The following is a 7500-nucleotide window of genomic DNA, read 5'->3' as shown; positions in this document are numbered from 1 at the left end:
TCAATGGCTTTGTAGTGTGTGTGTGTGTGTGTGTGTGTGTGTGTGTGTGTGTGTGTGTGTGTGTGTGTGTGCGTGTGCGCGATGGACATGTGCTGATTTGTGCATGTTTCAGTGCTTTGGTGTGTGGCATGCTGAAATGTATTGCAGTGGTGTTTGTGATGGATGAGAACGGAGAGAGACGCGAAACTGTAATGTGATGTTTCCGAGCAAGTCTTTTTTCTCTCTTCCTCCTCAGTCCCCGTGAGTGGATCATTTCTTCCTGTCTGACTCACCCTGGAAAGCCAGAGAATAAAATATGAAGTTGCGCATATATAACCACAAGCCATTTTCTTGGAGACAGAGAGAGAGGGCGCGAGGCAAAAAAGAGAGAAACAGAGCGAGAGAAAGAACAATAGTGTTATTTCTTTTTTCTGTCGGGGTAGGGTAGTTTTGCGTCTATATTTACTATTTACCTCTTCTGAAGCATATTATCTAAGAGCTCTAGTGTTTTGGGGGGAGCTGAGCCTCAGAACATTAGCCCTTCTCTGACTCTGGTGTTTGGGGGTCAAGCTGAGCTGATGCGCTTCACTGTGGATGATTATTTTCCCTTTTCTCTCTCCAGTGGGGGATTTCCCCCTTGTGTCACGCTTTTAGCGCGGCTCATTCAGAGCCTGGCAATGGGGCTGTTACTTCAAAGCAGGTAATGCCTCTCATTGCTGCCCCTTTCAACATGCTAGAGAGAGAAAGAGAGAGGAAGGGGTATGATGTTTCCATAATGGCTCACCTACCTGCTGTTTGAAAGCCCCTGGGTGTCATCGTCATGGCGATATGTCGGTTTGTCAGCAACCACACAAGCTATTAGCCTCGAGCGGGCCACAGGGGCAGGTAAACGCTGGCTAGGTAATTTGAAAATTATGTACACTGTTTAGGTGGTTTCACTGCTTAGTGTCAAAAGGAGAAGAGACATTAAAAGGTTGATGGTGGTGTGGGGTTGGGTTGGGGGTTGAGGGAATGACAAAAGTGATGAAATATGCTCTGTGGAATAACATAGATATCTTAGTTTCATTATCGCTCATTTGTTCAATTATCATGGCTGTGCTGAGGTGGCGATTTCTGTTTTAGAGTTTTTGGGTTGTTGCCTGGTTCAACACATCGAAGCATTCTGAAAACTGAAGGGTAAATTATATATGTGTGGTATTTAATTGAGTCATAATTTTATCTTAATAACAAAGGCTGACTCTCTTTTTATGAGGTGTCACTAAAGCCAAATGTTTTGTGCCCTTTGGCGTTAGTAAAAGTGCTAACACAGTACTTATTTCTTCCCTGACCCCCCTCTCTGAACTCAATAAATCTTCAGGGGAATTTTGTAATTGTAAAATCAAAGCACAACCACTTCAGATTGGTGGTCAGCAAAAAACTAGTAATAAATAAATAAATATGTATGCAGAGAGTGTTTCAATCTCCTCAGTGTCAGTGAGAGATTAGTTAGTTCCCTCAGGACATAGTTCTAAACATTCTCAGTACCAGTCCACACCTTCATTCTGCAGTACTGTTATTATTCTTGATGGATCTCAGCATAGATTCACTGCAAAAGCTATTCTGGATTGAATATGCTGCATTTTAGTTTGAAACATAACATCATATTCCTCTGGCTCAGCCCGGGATGTATAGATTGAAATGTAGGTGCTTCACAAACACCATACCTGTCAACCCTCCCATTTTTTTCTGGGTTTCTCACATATGTTAACCTTTTTCCCTCCCTTTTTTAATACTTTCCTGTAAAATATCCCATATTTTAATACTCTCATAACATTAGCCCTACCATCGGACCTGTCAGTCTCTGTACTATTGTCCTGTTGCTACCCCCTTGCTCTTCCAGCGAAACAGATGTTTTCAAAGTATCGTTTTGTTGCTCGAGGGTGACCTATACAGAGTCATTGCAGGATATTTTTGTGTATCGAGAGAATGTGCGCTCATTATAGTCAATTGTGCACTCATTTTACTAAATATTTTACTATATTGTGTGCACAATTTAGTATATTGTGTGCTCATTTTACTAAATTGTGCGCACATTTTACTATATTGTGCTCACATTTTACTAAATTAACAATTAAACAATTAAAATGAGAGCAGAATTTTGTAAAATGAGCGCACTATTTAGTAAAACATGCACACGATTTACTAAATTGAGAACACAATTTAATTAAATGAGTGCACTATTTAGTAAAACGTGCGCACGATTTAGTAAAATGAGTACACAAGTAAAACGAGTGCACGTTTTCTGGATATATACCAAAAAATATCTTGACCCCAGGGTTCCGTAGACCTAAGAGTGATGTTAGCCTATTTAAGATAGCAGCGTGGTTGTTGTGAGAACACGATTTGACGCCAATCTGTAAGCAAAGTCATGTTAGACTTAGCTTCACACCTCGTTTAGTTAGCGCAGTTTTGTAATACAAATTATTGCTGTCAGCAGAGGGATAGCAACAGAAAGACGAATGTTGTAATGTTCCTGTATTTTGGGTGAGTAACCCAGGAAATCTCCCTTATTTTTATGTTCAATTATGACAGCTATGACAAACACAGGGGTTATGGCTGCAGATACCCATAAGCCACTCAGAGAAGTCATGGGAATAGTTTACTTAGCCAGCTAATGGCTGGCATCCATGATGTCAGTGTTATAGGTTTTCCTGAAAAAACCCATGTGTTTCTATATACTGTACCAGACAGTGACCAGACATCATAATAATAATAACAATAATAATAGTAGTACTTTAAAGACGACCATTGTCATTTAGACATTTCACATGGATGGACACAAGATATTTCCATTTATATTAGTGTGGTGTCTGCTAGTGAGGGTGTATATTGACTAGGAGTAGGAAGGTAGAGTCCTCTCATCTCCTCTCTGCTCTCACTACTGAGTTCATCCACGCAGCAGGGGGGGATCAGGCGGATCAATCCCTCCCAACACTCTACTTATTCCCCGTACGGGCCGCCGGATCTAATCTGCAGCTGGTGGCAGCTCTAGGAGAGGACGATTCGGATCCGGAGAGCTCAGCTCTATCCGGTGGGTGCAGCTGAGTCTCTATCGCACAGACACAGATTGACCTAAGGCTCTATGCGCAAGCTGGAAGGTCTCCTCGTGCCAAAAGGACCTGCAGGGGCTATTGTGCTGGAAGAGTGTAGGTGATGGCTGGAGGCTTCATGAAGAAGCCCAATCCCATAGTACATAATAAACGCAGGTTTCGATAAGTATATTGCATTTCTGTCTGAATGTGGACCTGCTGTTTCAGTGATATCCATGCTTCAAAGTCCCCCAGCAATAAAGAGCATCAGAACATCTGTGTTTCTATCTATCTCTCAGACAATATGCTAAGTAATTCAACATGACCACAGTGTGATTATGCAGTATCCTTGCAGACCTGAAGTCGGAATATAAGTTTTATTTTGCATGTTAATGATCAGCCTTTGGGTCTTTTGCTTTGGCTCTGGCTGCTCGCATGAATGTGTTTGAATGCTATGTTGTCGATTGCACATATGCGCTCTTTGACAAAGTAGCCTACGCATGTTTGGCCTCTTGGGAATAAATGTATGCCAGTCTTGGTATTTCTCACTGAACTCTGATATGAAATTGAATTTGAAATGCCATGACTTACAAATCAGGCAAACAACTCGACAAAAAGGAGCCCCCACAATTGATTGAATTGATTTAGATTAAGTTTTATTTAGTATAATTCATATTTTAGTATATTTAGTATATCCTTTATCTTCTACAGTACTTATTGCTTAGTTGTGTTTTTTATATGTGTTTTTTGTATGCTGTTAGTGAATGTGTGTGTGTTGTCTATATGCTACTGTGACCTTGAATTTCCCCTAGGGATCAATAAAGTATCTATCTATCTATCTATCTATGCATTTCAGCTTCCACTCTGTGTAGAGCTTAAAAAAGGAAGCAAAGAAAACTTTTATGGACTAGAGTGAGAGTTTTATGTAGGATCTGGAGAATAAGTAATATGTGGTATTTGTGCTGTAGTTACATACAGTAGCTGGCTAAGGCTCAGCAAGTGGTGCTGTTTAAATATAAACTCTGTAGGGAAGAGAAAACGAGCTGGAGAAAAGGAGAGAAGAGTGTTGTGTTGTGGCTGAATCATAACGACGGCTCCCTGACCTCCAAGACATGGGTGGCGCGTCTGATGTAACCCCCTGCAACCTTCCCTGCTGCTCTGTGTCCCTGCCTGTCTCTCTCTCTCTCTCCCCTTCGCCTCGGCTAAGCTCCCTTGCCCTCCCTGGATGTGCAGGGCTGAACCGAACCGCCGCGAGGGAAAGAGTCGGACTCAAAGGACAAAATTAGCGTACTTGCAATACCGTACAGAAAGTCTGGACATAAGCCAGATTGGTTTGAGTGGTGTGTGTGTGTGTGTGTGTGTGTGAGAGAGAGGGAGAAAGAGAGGGAGGGAGAGTGGTTAGGTGTATGGAAATGAAGAGAGCCGATGTGAGTCTGGGCCCTTTTGGCTTTTTGCAGCCTTCTCACTTCGCACGTGTGAGATCACCAATGCCCACTCCGGCTCCCGCTCCCGCTCTCTCCCCTCCTGCGGCGTTCGGTCACAGCACGGCTGTTAGCATCCACCTGACTCAGCCGATGAAGCTCTTCAGGAGCCGCCGCAAATGTTTACAGCTGCTGGTGTCAGATTAGGGATGCTGCCCTCAGTGCCACAGCCGCCGGGAGGGGGACTCAGTAAGGACACATGGTGGTGTAGGACAGCGGAGAACTCAGTGAGGACTAGGAAGGGCAAAGGTCTGTAAACATGGGGTTGAAAAGAACTCTATGATGATGATAGGGGAGAAAATAACGCTGTGGGTCCTGAGGATAGAGATACTCTACAGGCACAGGGGAGAGAAGAAAACAAAATATAATTTACAGTGGAGGACACAACAGGACTGTGTTTGCATGCACCAGTATTCCAGATATGAGGCTTATCTTAGTTTTGATCATATTTGTACACAGAGTGCGAATTACCCCACTATAATTGGGGGGTACTGCTCCTTCACTTCTTCTATAACCATCATGGTCCACTACCATATCAATCCCCATCGTGATCACCAAGTGTAACATGTGTTGTGCAACACACACAAGGTCTAAACATGCGACAAACTGATAATCAGTAGGCTACAGAATATCTCATCGTTCTTATATATCCTGTCGTATCCCTGCAGCCTGCTCACGGCATTCATCCTTTGCCTCTCCTGTCTGATGAGCACCCCTTTCCGTAACACATATGAACAGTGTATAAAACCTGACTGCACCTACACTTTTAATGTAATTGTTTGTAGATCTTAGTGTTAATATTTCCTGCTTACTCTTTTAGCACCTGTGTGCCATTTCCTTCTCCTCATAGTGTCTCTTTGAATAAAATAAAATCCTAGTTTCATTAAGATAGTATCAGGGTTCTCAGATGAAACTACATTTATCAAGCTAAAAATATGAAATAATAGAATCTAAAAACAATACCAACCAATTTAAAACATTCAAATACTAGCATACTATTTAGCCTAGGCTACTTGGGCCTTTTTATGTTTCCACAGATTTCACTGATGTTATGTAGCCTAGGCTTAGCTACATCAGACCCTCTTGTGCATACCGGTAATATAAAAACACAGGATCTGTGCCAAACTAATTTCAAAAGGGCACAATAATTTATTCAAAATAAAATGAGAATAATCACATAGGCTATGGAGTTCATCTCCTTGGAAATGACAATTGATTTTACCTAACCACAATGAAAAGCTTGATTTAAATAGAGAATTAGCCTATCTTGCTAACTAACCTTGGTCTAACCAAGGTCCACTTTACTAGCCTCAGTGGGTAAGTAGCCAGTAATTCAATGTATGAAGACGTGACATGAGCTATGAAAGAACAAAACACGTTTATAAATGAAGGTTGTAAAATAACACATTTTCAACAAGCTAGACGTCAGCTAGCAACTTACATTTACCCATGAACGTCAGCAGCCAACCGAATTTAGCCTACTGGAGGAATTTACCTAGCGTTTTGTCATTCAGTGTTGACACTTGCTTGTGAAGTTGAAGTCGTTCTCTATCTCAGTTGCTTCTAGCGCCACGGTGGTTAAAAATGGTACGGTCCACAATAGGCGTGTCTGAAACCGCTTTACATTAAAGCAACACCAAAGAGTTTTTTGCACCTTAAAATAATGTTTCCAAAATCGTTTCAGTGGTTCATCAACTCGTAACAGTGTGAACGGCAATTATGCATTCGCTTCGCGGCCCTCTGTCGGCTATAACCGCACTATGTAAGTTTGCCAGATTGGGTAGCGGATCTGTAGTTCGATGGAATGAGACATAAGAAACTACAAATTTGACTTGCATCTGATGTCGCAATACATCATACTTTTATAAGTCATGCAAAATATTCTACCTTGTCTGTGGACATCGTTATTTGCAAAGCCGGTGCTGGATAAACAAATAGCGGGCGTCCGACAGAGGGAAAGTTCTTTGGTGTTGCTTTAAAATATTCCTACGGTGAAAATAGGAGTTGACTTGTATTGTAACTGTAATGATATTTTTTCACAATATCAGAAAAATTATCTGACCCCCCCAAAACTGATATTTCTGTCTATTTGGGGGTAATTCAAACTATGTTTGTACAACGGAATGTTAGGGCCACACATCAAGAAAAAAAATATATTTTTGCCATGACGAACATTAAACTCGAAATTTTGAGACTAAAGTTAAAATATCATCAACATTTTGTCTTTATTCTCGACTCTAAAAGAGCGAGGATTTCCTTGTTGCTGAACCTGATTCTTTAGTAGCCTACAATTTCACCAAATCATCTAGACTATACACAAGGCATTTTGTTGAGTTGTCAGCCAACTGATTGAGTCTGAGACTGTCTATCTGGTTTCAGTGGCAGCTACTCTGGAGCAGTCGCTCTCTCTCCAATCTAGTTTTGATGGACATGTCAAGAATAAAGATGAAATATCGAGATTAAAATCAACATGATATTTCAACTTTATTTTTGAAATTTCAAGTTTAATGTCGACATGTTAACATTAACGTCGACATGTCGAGTTTAATCTCATCAATACAAAAATGTTGTATATTCGGAAAATGGTGTTTACATGAATAGTGAACAACTTGTTCAGACCTTGTATGCATGATACAATACTAGTATCCTGGTAGCTGATTACATTCCATTACTGATTCCTGGCAGCAGCTGTCAGAATCTGAGATGAGGTCTACAGTATATGTACATGCAACCTGGTTTCATTTGGAGAACCCAAGGTGATTATTTCTCAAAACCAGGGCTTCTCCAGGTTTCTGAAAGCAGGTTATGATGTTTCCATGAGTAAACACAACACCTGATCATAACCGGGAAACTGAAATCCATGTGATTACCTTCTATGGGGGCAAGGGAATGTGGCTCTGTGTGTGCAGTGGGAACAGCGAGTACTTGTCTGATTGAAATTAACAGGAACAGACTGGCGATGAATGCCACGG

The 7500-nt window shown here is 41.3% G+C and overlaps 1 protein-coding gene across 5 annotated transcripts in view; it reads left to right on the top strand.

The window, feature by feature from the left end:
- Positions 1-7500, top strand: part of si:dkey-174m14.3 (uncharacterized protein LOC563117 homolog) — a 27881-nt gene that overhangs the window by 866 nt on the left and 19515 nt on the right. The gene's annotated exons all lie outside the window — the stretch shown is intronic.

The sequence above is a fragment of the Alosa sapidissima genome, chromosome 6, assembly GCF_018492685.1.
Source record: "Alosa sapidissima isolate fAloSap1 chromosome 6, fAloSap1.pri, whole genome shotgun sequence".
Taxonomy (NCBI): domain Eukaryota; kingdom Metazoa; phylum Chordata; class Actinopteri; order Clupeiformes; family Clupeidae; genus Alosa; species Alosa sapidissima.
The sequence above is the reverse complement of the archived record's forward strand: the minus strand, read 5'-3'. Positions and strand labels throughout refer to the sequence as shown.